Source organism: Bos mutus, chromosome 1, assembly GCF_027580195.1.
Source record: "Bos mutus isolate GX-2022 chromosome 1, NWIPB_WYAK_1.1, whole genome shotgun sequence".
Lineage (NCBI taxonomy): Eukaryota > Metazoa > Chordata > Mammalia > Artiodactyla > Bovidae > Bos > Bos mutus.
This window is the reverse complement of record NC_091617.1, coordinates 24,164,510-24,182,533: the sequence shown is the minus strand read 5'-3', so window position 1 is coordinate 24,182,533 and position 18,024 is coordinate 24,164,510. Positions and strand designations below refer to the sequence as shown.

Genomic DNA, 18,024 nt, shown 5'->3' with positions numbered 1-18,024 from the left:
TACATTTTGATAAAGTTTATCATTTGTCTTTTATAATTATTAATTTCTGTGCCTTCTATAATACACTTTGCTGTACACTTAGTCACAAAAATTTTCTCCTATAGAATTTGGATTCAGCATTATAGTCTTCACTTTTACAAGCAAGTCTATGATTCATCCTAAATTAATTCCCATGTATGGTATGACTTTGAGTTTGAATTGTTTTGTTCTTATGTTTTCTTTATGGATATTCGTTCCCCCATTACAATGTTTAACGCTGTCAAACACTGATGGAATTAAATAAAAATTAATTTAAAATAGGTCTACTTCTGAGTTATTTAGTCAATGAAACAAGTTGATCTCATTTAGCTTTAGATCAGTCTCAGATGGTGCTAGTGGTAAAGAACCCACCTACCAATGCAGGAGACATTAAGAAACTTGGGTTCAATCCCCAGATTAGGAAGATTCCCTGGAGGAGGGCCTGGCAACCCACCCTAGTATTCTTGCCTGGAGAATCCCATGGACAGAGGACCTCCATGGGCTATAGTCCATGGGTTGCAAAGAGTCAAATATGACTGTAGTGACAGCATGCACACTTTATTTGCTATGTTTATAGCAAATCTTAAAGTCAGCTAGTATAAGTCATCCAACTTAGCTCTTCTTTTAAAAGAATGTTTAGGATATTCTAGGTCTTTTCATTTCTACCTAAATTTTGGAATCAACTTGCAAATTTCTCCCCAAAAAGCCTAGGGTAATCAGAATTGGAATTGCATTGAACCTATAGTTTAATTTGGGGATCAAATTAAATTAACAATATTAAGTCTTTTGGTCCATGAATATTGTACATCCCTTATTTAGAGGTCCTTTAATTTTTGTCAGCAATATTTTGGAGTATTCAGTGTAAAAAGTTGTACTTTTATTATTTTATTCTTAACATTTTGTTTCTTGATCCTATTCTTTTTTTTTTTTAATTCTAAATGCAATTTTTAACTGTCAGTGTTATTTTCCGATTGTTTATTGTTCTTTATATAAAAAATTATTACTGTATATACTGATCCCATATCCAGTTAATTTGCTAAATTCATTTAGTAATTGTAGTATTTCCTTTATAGATACCTTAACATATCTTACATTTAAAAATGAAAATTGTCATATGTGAATAACGAATGTTTTACTACCTCCTTTAAGGTTTATTTATCTCATAGTGTATTTTCTTACTTATTGCATTGGGTTCTCAAGGCAAGAATACTGAAGTGGTTTGCCATTCCCTTCTCCAGCAGACCACATTCTGTCAGACCTCTTCACCATGACCCGTCTGTCTTATGCGGCATCACACGGCATGGCTCAGTTTCATTAAGTTAGACAAGGCTGTGGTCCATGTGATCAGATTGGCTAGTTTTCTGTGATTGTGGTTTCAGTCTGTCTGCCATCTGATGCCCTCTCTTAGTGCCTACCGTCTTACTTGGGTTTCTCTTACCTTGGAACTCCCGGGTCAGTACGTGCCCAATATGCTTCTGGAGATCAGTGGAGAAATAACTCAAGAAAGAATGAAGAGATGAAGCCAAAGCAAAAACAACACCCAGTTGTGGGTTTGACTGGTGATAGAAGCAAGGTCCAATGCTATAAAAAACAATATCGCATAAGGAACTGGAATGTTAGGTCCATGAATCAGGCAAATTAGAAGTGCTCAAACAGGAGATGGCAAGAGTGAACATTGACATTATAGGAATCAATGAACTAAAATGGACTGGAATGGGTGAATTTAGCTCAGATGACCATTATATCTACTACTGTGGGTAGGAATTCCTTAGAAGAAATGGAGTAGCCATTACAGTCAACAAAAGAGTCAGTACATACAGTACATGGATGCAATCTCCAAAACAACAGAATGATCTTTGTTTCAAAGGCAAGCCATTTAATACCATGGTAACCCAAGTTCACGCCCCAACCAGTAATGCTGAAGAAGCTGAAGTTGAATGGTTCTATGAAGACCTACAAGACCTTTTAGAACTAACACCCAAAAAAGATGTCCTTTTCATTATAGGGGATTGGAATGCAAAAGTAGGAAGTCAAGAAACACCTGAAGTAGCAGGCAAATTTGGCCTTGGAGTACAGAATGAAGCAGGGCAAAGGCTAATAGAGTTTTGCAAAGAGACTGCACTGGTCATAGCAAACACCTTCTTCCAACAAAACAAGAGAAGACTCTATACATGGACATCACCAGATGGTCAACACCGAAATCATATTGATTATATTATTTGCAGCCAAATATGGAGAAGCTCTATACAGTCAGCAAAATCAAGACCGGGACCTGACTGTGGCTTGGATCATGAACTCCTTTTTGCCAAATTCAGACTTAAATTGAAGAAAGTAGGAAAAACTAGTAGACCATTCAGTGAGTGAGTGAATGAGTGAGTGAAGTCGCTCAGTCGTGTTTGACTCTTTGTGACCCTGTGGACTGTAGCCCACCAGGCTCCTCCATCCATGGGATTCTCCAGGCAAGAATACTGGAGTGGGTTGCCATTTCCTTCTCCAAGGGATCTTCCTGACCCAGGGATTGAACCCAGGTCTCCCACATTGCAGGCAGACGTTTTAACCTCTGAGCCACCAGGAAAGCCCCAGACCATTCAGGTATGACCTAAATCAAATCCCTTATGATTATACAGTGGAAGTGAGAAATAGATTTAAGGGACTAGATCTGATAGACAGAGTGCCTGATGAACTATGGGTGGAGGTTCACGACATTACACAGGAGACAGGGATCAAGACAATCCCCAAGAAACAGAACTGCAAAAAAGAAAATGGCTGTCCGAGGAGGTCTTACAAAGAGCTGTGAAAAGAAGAGAAATGAAAAGCAAAGGAGAAAAGGAACACTATACCCATTTGAATGCAGAGTTACAAAGAATAGCCAGGAGAGATAAGAAAGCCTTCCTAAGGAATAAATGCAGAGAAATAGAGGAAAACAACAGAATGGGAAAGACTAGAGATCACTTCAAGAAAATTAGAGATACCAAGGGAACATTTCATGCAAAGATGGGCTTGATAAAGGACAGAAATGGTATGGACCTGACAGAAGCAGAAGATATTAAGAAGAGGTGTCAAGAATACACAGAAGAACTGTACAAAAAAGATGATCATAACCAAGATAATCACGACGGTGTGATGACTCACTTAGAGCCAGACCTCCTGGAATGTGAAGTCAAGTGGACCTTAGAAAGCATCACTATGAACAAAGCTAGTGGAGGTAAGTTATTTTCCAGTTGAGTTATTTCAAATCCTAAAAGATGATGGTGTGAAAGTGCTGCACTCAGTATGCCAGCAAATTTGGAAACCTCAGCAGTGGCCACAGGACTGGAAAAGGTCAGTTTTCATTCCAATCCCAAAGAAAGACAATGCCAAAGAATGCTCAAACTACTGCACAATCGCACTCATCTCATAAGCTAACAATGTAATGCTCAAAATTCTCCAAGCCAGGCTTCAGCAATACATAAACTGTGAACTTCCAGATGTTCAAGCTGGATTTAGAAAAGGCAGAGGAACAAGAGATCAAATTGCCAACATCTGCTGGATCATCAATAAAGCAAGAGAGTTCCAGAAAAACATCTACTTCTGCTTTATTGACTATGCCAAAGCCTTTGAGTGTGTGGATCACAATAAACTGTGAAAAATTCTGAAAGAGATGGGAATACCAGACCACCTGACCTGCCTCTTGAGAAACCTGTATGCAGGTCAGGAAGCAACAGTTAGAACTGGACATGGAACAACAGACTGGTTCCAAATAGGAAAAGGAGTATGTCAAAGCTGTAAATTGTCACCCTGTTTATTTAACTTATATGAAGAGTACATCACGTGGGCTGGAAGAAGCTAAATTGCCTGGAATCAAGATTGCCAGCAGAAATGTCAAAAACCTCAGAGATGCAGATGACACCACCCTTATGGCAGAAAATGAAGAAGAACTAAAGAGCCTCTTGATGAAAGTGAAAGTGAAAGAGGAGAGTGAAAAAGTTGGCTTTAAGCTCAACATTCAGAAAATTAAGATCATGGCATCTGGTCCCATCACTTCATGGCAAATAGATGGAGAAACAGTGGAAACAGTGGCAGACTTTATTTTTGGGGTCTCCAAAATCACTGCAGATGGTGATGCAGCCATGAAAGTAAAAGATGCATAGTCCTTGGAAGAAAAATTATGATCAACCTAGACATCACAGATGTCTCTTTCCAACCAAAAAGACATCACTTTGCCAACAAAGGTCCATCTAGTCAAGGCTATGGTTTTTCCAGTAGTCATGTGTGGATGTGAGACTGTAAAGAAAACTGAGTGCCGAAGAATTGATGCTTTTGAACTGTAGTGTTGGAGAAGACTCTTGAGAGTCCCTTGGACTGCAAGGAGATCCAACCAGTCCATCCTAAAGGAGATCTGTCCTGGGTGTTGATTGGAAAGACTGATGTTGAAGCTGAAACTCCAATACTTTGGCCACCTGATGCGAAGAGCTGACTCATTTGAAAAGGCCCTGATGCTTGGAAAGATTGAGGGCAGAAGGAGAAGGGGACAACAGAGGATGAGATGGTTGGACGGCATCATGGACTCAACTGACATGAGTTTGGATAAACTCCGGAGTTGGGGATGGACAGGGAGGCCTGGTGTGCTGGGATTTATGCGGTCGCAAAGAGTCGGACATGATTGAGAGACTAAACTGAGCTGAATTGATTGCATTGGGAAAGATTTCCAATAACATATTGAATATAAGTTGTGCAGGCAGAAACATTCGTCTCATTTCTGATCTTATGGGAAAAGTGGTTCATCTTTGATCTTTATGTGTCATGTTAGCTGAAGGAATTTGTATATTCTTTTCATCAAATCGAAGATGTTCTTTCTATTCATCTTTGCTGAGAGCTTTTATAATGAGTGGACATTGAATAGTTTAAAGGTTTTCTTAACTTATTGAAATTATTATATGAGTTTTATCCTGATAATGGGGTGAGCTGCATTAGTTTTGTTTTGTTTTTTTAATTTACTAGTGCCTTACTTTGTGAGTTTGTGGTAGCAATGGGAACTGTAGCTTCTCTAGTTCTCCAACGATCTCCAATTCAGCTTTTCTGAATCCTGAGCCAAGTGCATATGCAACCATGGGTGACTGATAACTGTTTCTTTCACAGGTTACCCATGGCATGAATGTTGGAGGTGGTAAGAGGGTTCTAGCTCTACTTTGAATTTTTTTAAGTGTTTAACTTAGCATTCCTATTATCATTACCCTCTTGGTCAGTATAAAATTGCAGAATTTTATTAGCTGATATTTTGTAGAGAACATATGCATCTTTTTTTCATAAAATATAGCTGTCTGTAGTTTTTTTTTTTTTCCTTGTAATGACTTTGTTTAATTTTGTTATCAGGGAAATTAATGTTTTATTAAACAAATGGAAAGTATTTTCTACTTAATTTTCTGAAACAGTTTGTGTAGGATTTGTCTTATGTATCCCTCAAATATTTGCTAGAATTCACCTGTGAGCCTACCTAGGGCTGCAGCTTTCTTTGTGAATAAGTTTTGATAATAAATTTAGTTTATTTAATATACATAGAAATATTAAAGTTTTCTACTAATTTTATATAAAAGTTTGATATGTTGATTCTTCATGGAATTTGTTCATTCTAAAATTTTCCTCTGTAGTTTTGTGTTATTTTAATTGTTTACAATTCCATTTTTATTTAACTATTTGATTTTGGCTAACCCAGGTGGCTCAATGGTAAAGAACCTGCCTGCCAATGCAGGAGACACAGGTTCAATTCCTGGGTTGCGAAGAACCCCTGAAGAAGGAAATGATAACTCCTCCAGTATTCTTGACTGTGAAATCCATGGACACAGGAGACTGGCAAGCTATAGTCCATGGGGTCACAAAAAAGTCAGACATGACTTAGCCACTAAACAACAACAAACTTTTTTTGCAATATATTCAGTGCCTAGGGATTTCAATATATATCTTTAACATTTCACTGTTTAGTCAGTATTAAAATTGTACCATTTCATATAAAATTTAAGAAACTTAAGAAACTCATAGCCATACAGGCTCACTTACCTCATCTCCTCCATTCAGAGTTTACAGGTGTTATTATGTTTCAAAATATAAGTAAGTGAGAGTATGCATGTATTCCGTATGGAATACATTTTATTTTTAACTAAAGTTTGAACTATGAATGCAAAAACTCTTCACCACCACCCCTGCCTGCCAATGATTAAGTGATTTAAAAGTGTTTACTAATTGACTCAACAATGTGATTTCAAAAATTTCAGGGAGACTTCTCTAAGGATGCAAATATGCAAAACAGGAATAATATTACCCACCTCAAAGAATTGTCATTAAATAAAAGAGAATGTTTTGTCAAACTAATGGGGTGAGTCTTGCCCTTGTATTTCTTAATATAAACTATACATTATAATCACCATGTTGTTAGCATCTTTGAAGAACAATGTTAATTTATACTGAACTTAGCATGAAGATTTATATTAATAATTGTAGTGGTATTTATTTTAAAATTTAAAAACCCTGTCATTTAGCAATATTTGATGAAGGCATCATTTACATCTCAGTATGAATGAATTCATCAAAGTAAAGTGAAAGTCACTCAGTCATGTTTGATTCTTTGCAACCTCATGGACTATACAGTCCATGGAATTCTCTAGGCCAGAATACTGGAGTGGGTTGCTATTCCCTTCTCCAGGGGATCTTCCCAACCCAGGATTGAATCCAGGTCTCCCACATTGCAGGTGGATTCTTTACCAGCTGAGCCAAAAGGAAAGTCAGATAGAGGACGTATCAGATATCAAACTGATAAAAACAGATACTTATACTTGATCTTAGCCAAAAGGCTGAGAAGCAATTCATCAAGCCAAATCCCTTTCTAAAAGCAAGTTCTTATATGTTGTATCAGGCAAGAAGAATTAGGTAAGTTCTTGGTCCAAAAGACAAAGTTAAAAACCAGGGAATGGGGGAGGGGAATCCATTTTATTTTTCTTTCACTAACGTTTATACTCTTTCATCTTGTCATATGAGTCCTTGAGACTGTTTTTCATGTGACAACTTCTATGCCCTAAATAGATACACACACACAAATCCACATTCACTCAAATAAAATGCACACCACAGGAAGTAACTATTACAAGTTAGAAAGTTTGATTAGAATGATGAATTGGAAGGAAGGTCATCAAACTTCAAGATAGATTGCAAAGCAAGGACAAAGCGAAAAGAATGTGCTTTACATAAAACTTTATCTTATTCAAGTAATCTGCCATAAAGAGCCACAGTAGACAGAGCCATTAATTTCTTAGTTTAATAGTTTGAGGTGAATTGCTTTAATGAGTGTTCTGTTCAGAATTGAAGGTACTGTAAGCCTTTGTAGGCAGCATAATTAAAGTAGAGTGATTATCTCAATGCCAATAACTGAATTTTGGTCATAACAATGAACAAACGATTTTGCAGATTTTTATCATCACATGAAAACACTATTTAAACAGTAAACTTTTTTAGACTAATGAGTTTATTAATGGTAAATGAAACAAATGATCTGAAACAGGGTGAGGGGATATAAAAGAGCTAGTATTAAATGATCTAGCAAAGAAATAAATTAATTTCAGATCCAGGTAAGTTTGAGATGTAGTAACTTTTCACTATGTTAGAAATTATAGATTAGAATAAGTGTAACTGTTCAGTTAATGAAATAACTGATGGACAAAAGTAAGAGTTATTTAAAATTATTCTTGACATTAAAGTCAAATATATATTTATATAGATGTCATAAACATATAGAATCTTCTCAAAAATTGGAATCCTTTGTATTTTTTAACAACACACATGAATGCATGTATAACATTATAATACACATGATTTGTAAGCTCAGTGGGGATTATGATCATTTTATTTTAGAAAACCTCCTTTTGGTGCACAAATCTAAAGTGTCTCTTGATGAAACTATCAGGGGAGTGTATAATGTCCTCAGTTCTGTCTTGCTGCAGCAAAAATTTGAAACAGTGGACGAGTGTTACAGCTTGGTTACAGCTCAGCTTTATTTGGCAAGCAAAGGATAGTATACCCTGGATGTCTGAGGGCAGACAGACCCCAGAGGAAAGGCCTCAATCTGTCTTGGCTTCCTCCTTTTATTCATTTGTCTCCTCCCTGCTGAGCCTTCCCTATGCATATTGGGCTAGCCAAGAAAGGGGTATGTTTTTTTCACCTGAAGTTTTCACTCCAGTCTGTGGGTTTTCTTTTGTTTCATTTTCACAGGCTTTTCCCGTTTAGCCACCAGCATTTTGGACCCCTTTTTGCTATTCTAACTACCTAAAAAAAGTGAAAGAGAAGACTGAAAAAAAAGAGAAAAAACTGGTTTAAAATTCAGCATTCATAAAGTAAAATCATGGCATCCAGTCCCATCACGTCATGGAAAATAGATGGGAGAACAATCTTGGCCTCCAAAATCACTGCAGATGGTGACTGCAGCCATGAAATTCAAAGACGCTTGCTCCTTGGAAGAAAAGCTATGACAAACCTGGACAGCATATTAAAAAGCAGAGACATTACTTTGCCGACAAAGGTCTGTCTAGTCGAAGCTATGGTTTTTCCAGTAGTCATGTATGGATGTGAGAGTTGGATCATAAAGAAAGTTGAGCACTGAAGAATTGATGCTTTTGAACTGTGGTGTTAGAGAAGACTCTTAAGAGTCCGTTGGACTGCAAGGAGATCAAGCCAGTCAATCCTCAAGGAAATCAGTCCTGAATATTCACTGGAAGGAATGATGCTGAAGCTGAAATTCCAATACTTTGGTTACCTGAAGCAAAGAACTGACTCATTGGAAAAGACCCTGATACTGGGAAAGATTGCAGGCAGGAGGAGAAGGGGATGACAGAGGATGAGATGGTTGGATGATATCACTGACTCAACAAACATGAGTTTGAGCAAGCTCTGGGAGTTGGTGATGGACAGGGAAGCTTGGCGTGCTGCACACCATGGGGTCGGAAAAAGTTGGACATGACTGAGTGACTGAACTGAACTGGTGCACAAATAAATTTTGAAGTGTTCCTAAACCTGAAAAGCAGAATAAATGTCTCTTACTAATTGTAGGAAAACACATATGCTAAGAGAAGACTATGAAAATATTAGTCAGCAGTGTTTAGGATCCCAGTAAGTAGATAAAAAAATATGATTCAGCACTTTATTTGCAGCTACATCTTGTCATTTAGCTTTGTATATTTATGCTGAAACTGTTCTCATGTTTACATATAATATTTTTCAAAAAACTGGCAACTAAGAAATCAGTTTCAAAAAGTAATAAATGTTAACTTAAAAAAAAAAAAAAAAGCCTTCTAGATTTCCCTGGTGGCACAGTAGATAAGAATCTGTCTCCCAGTGCAGGGAACAGGAGCTCAGTTCCTGGTCCAGAAAGATTCCACATGCTGTGGAGGACCTATATCCATGCACCACAACTACGAGTCTGTGTGTCATCAACTACTGAAGCCTGCAAGCCCTAGAGCCACATACTGCAACTATTGAGACCATGTGCTAAACTATTAAGACCTACTTGTCTATACCCTGTACTCTGCAACAGCTGAGGCCACCACAGTGAAAAGCCCAAGTACCACAACAAGAGCAGCCCCCATCACCACAACCAGAGAAAGCTCATGCTGTAGTGAAGATCCAGTACAACCAAAAATATAAATAGATACACAAAGTTTAAAAATTAAAAAATCCTTCCGTTAGCAATTGATTAAAAATGGCTAGCCTATAATAATAAGTAGTAAATACTAAAAGGACATGAATTGAACTATTCCTGATAAGAAAAACACTAGCATATACTTTGCCCCATGGATATTTTAATGGTTCAGGACAGACATTTTGGTAGCAATTCACTCAACCATAAATATTTTCAGTTGATATAGTCATATAACAATAATAATATCCTGATTTTGAACTTTGATAATAACACAAAATGCTCAATAGTCAGTACTCACAGGAAAAGGTGATTAAATCAAAATCAAGGAATAAAATTATTCTTTTAAAATTTTTATTGGAGTATAGTTGCTTTAAAATGTTGTATCAACCTCTACTATACAGCAAAGTGAATCAACATTACAAATACTTTTATCCCCTCTTATATTTCCTTCCCATAGAGGTCACCACAGAGCATTGAGTAGAGTTCCTTGTGAATATATAGTCACTTATCATTAGTTATTTATTTTATATATAGGAATATATGTGTGTGTGTGTGTGCACGCACGTGTGTGTGTGCATGCGTGTGCGCATGTGTGTGTCAATCTCAGTCTCTCAACCCATCCCACTCCTCTGTTCTCCCTTGGTAGCCACTTGTTTGAACAAAATTATTTTTAACATTAAGTATAACTTAAATGTCCCAAGAAAGAAGCCCTCACTAACCCAGAGAAGAAAATAATTACAAGTAAATTTTGTTGTTATGAACTTTGTTAATTAAGACTAATAAAAATGTGATATTATTCCTAAAAGTCTCCATTTTTGCTGCTTCTGCTTAAATATTGCCATTACAGGATACTAAACACTTTCCTAAGGAGTCCTAACACAGAATGTTAGGTCCAAAATCAAGGCAAATTGGAAATGGTCAAACAGGAGATGGCAAGAGTGAACATCGACATTTTAGGAATCAGCAAACTAAAATGAACTGGAATGGGTGAATTTAACTCAGATGACCATTATATCTACTACTGCGGGAAAGAACCCCTTAGAAGAAATGGAGTAGCCCTCATAGTCAACAAAAGAGTCCCAAATACAGTATGTGGATGCAATCTCAAAAACGACAGAATGATCTCTGTTTATTTCCATGGAAAACCATTGAGTACCACAGTTAATTTGAGTCTATGCCCTGACTTCAGTAATGCTGAAGAAGCTGAAGTTAAATGGTTCTATGAGGACCTAGAAGACCTTCTAGGGTTAACACCTAAAAAAGATGTCCTTTTCATTATAGGGGACTGGAATGCAAAAGTAGGAAGTCAAGAAACACCTGGAGTAGCAGGCAAACTTGGCCTTGGAGTACAGAATAAAGCAGGGCAAAGGCTAATAGAGTTTTGCCAAGAGAATGCACTGGTCACAGCAAACACTCTCTTCCAACAACACAAGAGAAGACTCTACACATGGACATCACCAGATGGTCAACACCAAAATCAGATTGATTATATTCTTTGCAGCCAAAGATGGAGAAACCCTATACAGTCAACAAAAACAAGACTGGGAGCTGACTGTGGCTCAGATCACAAACTCTTAATTGGCAAATTCAGACTTAAATTGAAGAAAGTAGGGAAAACCACTAGACCATTCAGGTATGACCTAAATCAAATCCCTTATAATTATACAGTGGAAGTGACAAATAGATTCAATGGATTATATCTGATAGAGTGCCTGAAAAAATATGGACAGAGCTTCATGACATTGTACAGGAGGCAGGGATCAAACCATCCCCAAGAAAAATAGATGCAAACAAGCAAATGGCTGTCTGAGGAGGCCTTACAAATAGCTATGAAACAAAGAGAAGTGAAAGGCAAAGGAGAAAAGGAAAGATGTACCCATTTGAATGCAGTGTTCCAAAGAATAACAAGGAAGATTAAAAAAGCCTTTCTCAGTGATCAGCGCAAAGAAATAGAGGAAAACAATAGAACGGGAAAGACTAGAGATCTCTTCAAGAAAATTAGAGATACCAAGGGAATTTTCATGCATAAATGGGCACAATAAGAGACAGAAATGGTATGGACCTAACAGAAGCAGAAGATATTAAGAAGTGTCAAGAATACACAGAAGAACTATGCAAAAAATATCTTCATGACTCAGATAATCACAATGGTGTGATCTTTCACCTAGAGCCAGACATCCTGGAATGTGAAGTCAAGTGAGCCTTAGGAAGCATCACTATGAACAAAGTTGGTGGAGGTGATGGAATTCCATTTGAGCTATTTCAAATCCTAAAAGGTGATGATGAGAACATGCTGAACTCAATATACCAGCAAATTTGGAAAACTCAGCAGTGGCCATAGGACTGGAAAAGTTCAGTTTTCATTCAATGCCAAAGAAAGACAATGCCAAAGAATGCTCAAACTACCGCACAATTGCACTCATCTCACAAGCTAACAAAGTAATGCTCAATATTCTCCAAGCCAGGCTTCAACAGTATGTGAACTGTGAACTTCCAGATGTTCAAGCTGGTTTTTCAAAAGGCAGAAGAACCAGAGATCAAATTGCCAAAATCCGCTGCATCATCAATAAAGCAAGAGAGTTCCAGAAAAACATCTACTTCTGCTTTATTGACTATGCCACAGCCTTTGACTGTGTGGATCACAACAAACTGTGGAAAATTCTTAAAGAGATGGGAATACCAGATCACCTGACCTGCCTCCTAAGATCTGTATGCAAGTCAAGAATCAACCATTAGAACTGGATATGGAACAACAGACTGGTTCCAAATCGGGAAAGGAGTACATCACGGCTGTAAATTGTCACCCTGCTTATTTAACTTATATGCAGAGTACATCATGAGAAACGCTGGTCTGGATGAAGCACAAGCTGGAATCAAGTTTGCTGGGAGAAATATCAATAACCTCAAATATGCAGATAATACCACACTTATGGCAGAAATAGAATTGAAGAGCCTCCTGATGAAAGTGAAAGAGGAGAGTGAAAATCTTGGCTTAAATCTCAACATTCAGAAAACTAAGATCATGGTATCTGGTCCTATCACTTCATGCCAAATAAATGGAGAAACAGTGAAGGACTTTATTTTTGGGGGAGCTCCAAAATCACTGCAGATGGTGACTGCAACCATGAAATTAAAAGATGCTTGCTCCTTAGAAGAAAAGTTATGACCAACCTAGACAGCATTTTAAAAAGCAGAGATATTACTTTGCCAAAAAATGTCTGTCTAGTCAAAGATATGGTTTTTCCAGTAGTCACGTATGGATGTGAGAGTTGGACTATAAAGAAAGCTGAGTGGTGAAGAATTGATGTTTTTGGACTGTGGTGTTGCAGAAGAAATTCAGAGTTCCTTAGACTGCAAGGAGATCCAACCAGTCCATCCTGAAGGAGATCAGTCCTGGGTGTTCATTGGTAAGACTGATGGTGAAGCTGAAACTCCAATACTTTGGCCACCTGATGCAAAGAACTGACTCATTTGAAAAGACCCTGATGCTGGGAAAGATTGAAGGCAGGAGGAGAATGGAATGACAGAGGATCAGATGGTTGGATGGCATTACCGACTCAATGGACATGAGTTTGAGTAAACTCAGGGAGTTGGTGATAGACAGGGAGGCCTGTGCAATCCATTGGATCAGAAAGAATCGGACATGACTGAGCAACTGAACTGAACTGAATTGACTAAGGAGTCCAAACTGTTGATATGAGCACACATATTCAAGGCAGTAAGATGAGGGGAAGACTCCTTTCTTCAAATATCAAGACAAGGAAAATCTGCTTTAATACCCTAGAGAAGTCAGAGGATGTTACTAGAGAGCACAAGGTGCTGAATGGCCAGGAAGGATAATCTGGAAATACGTGTTCACTTTAGAAGTGTATTTATTTTAAGCTCTGAAGACCCCAGTTCCTTTACATAAGCTTTTGAAAAACAATTATCCAGCATACACTAATAATTACCATATGAAAATCTTTTTTTCCCAATGGTATCTAGATATTCTACTGATAATTTAAGTGTATGTTGATAGGATTATCAAAATTTAGGCTCATGACTTTAAAAATTATGTATGAATTTACATCTCTAATAGTTATGCCAGAGAAAACAGCATATTTCATGTATTTATCATCAGTTTGTTTTTCTCTTTTAGGCTATGTAAATGAGATGTAGGATAATTCCATCAACATGAGAATATTGATGTGAGATGATTCAGGATCAAGTTAGCTGGGTTATTTTTTTGTTTGCTTGCTTTTTTTCTCATTAGAATGGCTTGAGACTGATCATCTCAATAAAGGACTCTAATTTTGCTTGTATAGACATAGACTTCTGTCATTATATCTTAGAAAGTTTCTTTTAATACTTTCTTAAAAGTTGTACCAGAAAGTATTTTTAATAATTTGTATGAAAGTACTGCATGGGAACATTATAATGTAGAATCAGATGACAGGTACTCAGTAATAATTTATAAAATTAGAGATTTTGTTCTGCCTGAGTTCATATTCGTTTGCCCTTTACATCTAGCTCAGGGCACAAATACAGGAATGAACAACAGCAACAAAAACCCAGGAGTCTTCATATTCTCATTTCCCCCAATATCTGATCATAGTGTAGGTTAACAGATAGGTGAGAACACAAAGGTACTTATGGAGGTTAATTGGTGATTAAGTAAAACTATTAGAGTGTTTCTTAGTGAATTTCTGTCATTTTCAAAGTATTTTAGGCTGGATGGAACCTTGCCAAGCCTTCAAGCTTATGAAAAAACGATTCATGGTTATTAAGAGCAAATGCCCTAGAGAGATTAATCTGTGCTATCCCAACAAGCTGACCTTTTCCCAAAGACATAGCAATTTAATTATCTACTTTGAAAAACACAATTATAGTAAAATTCAAAACCTGATTTATAGACAGATTTTACATTCTCATCTATAATGCATGTAAATAAGAGCTTTGGAGTTCCCTTTTTCTAGGTCTGTCATGTGTGTGTTTTGTAGCTAATAAGCGCTAAATAGTTCTAGCTTTAAAAACCACGGACAAGTTCTTTGATTAAATGTCTGCTATTAGTAAAAATAATATTTCAAATTATGGATGTTTTACAGTCTGTGTTCTAAATTTCTCATAACATTTGCATTGTTTTAAATAAACAGGTGTTTCTATAATCTGTGGACCTAGGAAACATGACCTTGGTAGAATTTCCATTTAAGCCCAGCCTGATGAAAATGATATCATCTTTTATTTTCTACTTAATTACTCTATATTTTATCTGACAGAGCATAATGCAGAAATTCATCATAAGATGAACTTAAAATATGGGCGTGAAGTAACAGAAATTATGCTTTTAGTCAGCTAATCAGTTTCAACTGTTTACCTAAGATCCATCTACCTACCATCATCATCATCATCAGTGTTACTCCCACAGTCGTGTCCAACTCTTTGTGACCCCATGCACTGTAACCTACCAGGTCCTCTGTCCATAGAATTTCCCAGGCAAGAATCCCAGCCAATCAGAGAAGGCAGATATTTGAAAGCCCAAACATCACCCCCACAACATACACACACCCCAGAGGACAAGCCTGAGATACCAGTGCTTTTCTGTTTCTCTGAAGGTGTCTTGCTTACACCACAAAACTGACTACTACTTGTTAGCCATGTGCAGCATCAATGCCAACAGGATTCTTGGGGAATCCTCTTTTGCTCCTATAAGCTGCTGCTGCTGCTGCTAAGTCGCTTCAGTTGTGTCAGACTCTGTGTGACCCCATAGACGGCAGCCCACCAGGCTCCCCCATCCCTGGGATTCTCCAGGCAAGAACACTGGAGTGGGTTGCCATTTCCTTCTCCAATGCATGAAAGTGAAAGTGAAGTCGCTCAGTCGTGTCCGACTCTTAACAACCTCATGGACTGCAGCCCAGGCAAGAGTACTGGAGTGGGCCACCATGGCCTTCTCTGTTGCTCCTATAAGGGAGTAGCCTTATTGTCCAATGAGGAATGAGTGATTATTTTGTATAAATGTAGCTATTTATGTTAAAATGTAAATGTAAATTTTAAGACTCTTTGCTTTAATGAAAGCTACTGGAGAAATACAAAGGTGGTAACACAGGTTTTAAAAGGTTAGAGATTGTCAGTGTTAAAGAAACAAAAGAAACTGACTCACTAAGTCCAGATGGCACAGGTGCTCTCAAGACCCAAAGAGATATTGCAGGGAGAAAGAAAGAACAGAGAGAAATCAATTAAAAAGACATAGCTGTTTGTGTATTATAGAGTCCATGGCACACAGTAAGCCTGAAACTACATTGTATAACTAAAAACTTAATAGAGTATACCCAACCAACTTACTAGAGTATACCCAACAGTTCCTTTACCACACATTAACACTGAAGACCATCAGAGTTCCTCCTCCTAGAGTCACCCAAAAATTTTTAGACAAAATTTTCCCCATTTTATAGAATCAATGGGGAAATCCAGGAGGAAAATAGGATGTAAGCATCGATTTTCTTTCAGATGTTTATCATAGGATTCATCTAGTAATGTCGCCTGAGGGAGTTGTTGCAGTTTCAGAAAGTTTTATGATCCAGTGAAGTGAGAACCTTATCCACAGTTGTAAATGTATTTACACATTTTCCCCGCAATGTGAAGTTTGAGTATTAAAGGGAAAGATTAAAATGTAGTTAAAATAGATTATAAAGATAAAACCTAAAATCAATTTACTTTGACCTTTTCAAAAAGTTATTTATGAAGTATTTTAAATATATATTAAATAGCCATAAAGATAGGAATTTTATATATTTTAAAGCATACTTTAAAAGATAGCATAAGATCTCAAAGATTCTGATTTATTTAGAGATGTGAAAGCAAGAATATACAATGTCCATACTCATTTTTTCAAATATAAATAAAAAAACCTTAGGAGGAAGTATTATATCCTAGTTCATAGCATGCATTTATAGAAAAAGAAAATGAGAAATGAAGCATCAAACTATATTAAGCATATATCTAGAAGGTGTTCTGGAAAGTGGTGGGCTATGAGGGGGACTGAAAAATGGAGAAAAGAAAATGACCCATGAAAAATGAAAGAGAATTTTCCAGAGATGAAGAAAAGAAGTTTTGACCAAAAGAACTGACCAAAGTCAAGCAGAATAAACTTTTAATTACCCAATACTAGACACATCATTGTGAAATTACAGAATACTAATGTTAAAGAGAGGGTCTGAAAATCTTCTAGAGCACAAAAACAATTTACCTTCAAAAGAAGAAAGAAATAGAATATAATAAACTGACTAGCAACAGTAGATTCTAGAAGTCAGTAGAACAGTGTTGCCAAAGAGGGAAATGATTTTAAACCTAAAATTCTACACATTTGTCAGTCCTTCACAATCTGTGAAGGGAAATTTTAGCAATACAGAAGTCAAAAGGTTTATATCCTTTGAATATTTTTTAATTACTAAAGAATATTATCTGGAGAAATGCAAAAGAAATACCAAAGTAAGAAAGCATAGTATATAGCAATAGTATGGATCTAAGCCTCTTGAAAGTGAAAGAGGAGAGTGAAAAAGTTGGCTTAAAGCTCAACATTCAGGAAACTAAGATCATGGCATCTGGTCCCATCACTTCATGGGAAATAGATGGGGAAACAGTGTCAGACTTTATTTTGGGGGGCTCCAAAATCACTGCAGATGGTGACTGCAGCCATGAAATTAAAAGACACTTACTCCTTGGAAGGAAAGTTATGACCAACCTAGATAGCATATTCAAAAGCAGAGACATTACTTTGCCAACAAAGGTTTGTCTAGTCAAGGCTATGGTTTTTCCAGTGGTCATGTATGGATGTGAGTTGGACTGTGAAGAAAGCTGAGTGCTGAAGAATTGATGCTTTTGAACTGTGGTATTGGAGAAGACTCTTGAGAGTCCCTTGGACTGCAAGGAGATCCAACCTGTCCATTCTAAAGGAAATCAGTCCTGGGTGTTCATTGGAAGGACTGATACTAAAGCTGAAAATCCAATACTTTGGCTACCTCATGCAAAGAGTTGACTCATTGGAAAAGACTCTGATTTTGGGAGGGATTGGGGGCAGGAGGAGAAGGGGACAACAGAGGATGAGATGGCTGGATGGCATCACCGACTCGATGGATGTGAGTTTGGGTGAACTCCGGGAGTTGGTGATGGACAGGGTGGCCTGGCGTGCTGTGATTCATGGGGTCACAAAGAGTCGGACACGACTGAGTGACTGAACTGAACTGAACTGAATCCTTTCAAAGAAAACTTAAAATGACAGCTCTGCAGCAAATATGGAAGAATTAGATTTGGCTTAGGGTGAAATGCTACAAATTATAACCAAAGACTCAGAGAAGTAGATCTTCAGAAAATAA

The 18,024-nt window shown here is 37.2% G+C and overlaps 1 pseudogene; it reads right to left on the bottom strand.

Annotated features, from left to right (window-relative positions):
- Nucleotides 1-6,675: 6,675 nt before the first annotated feature.
- Nucleotides 6,676-6,854, bottom strand: LOC138989541 (U2 spliceosomal RNA; annotated as a pseudogene).
- Between the last annotated feature and the right edge of the window lie 11,170 nt (nt 6,855-18,024).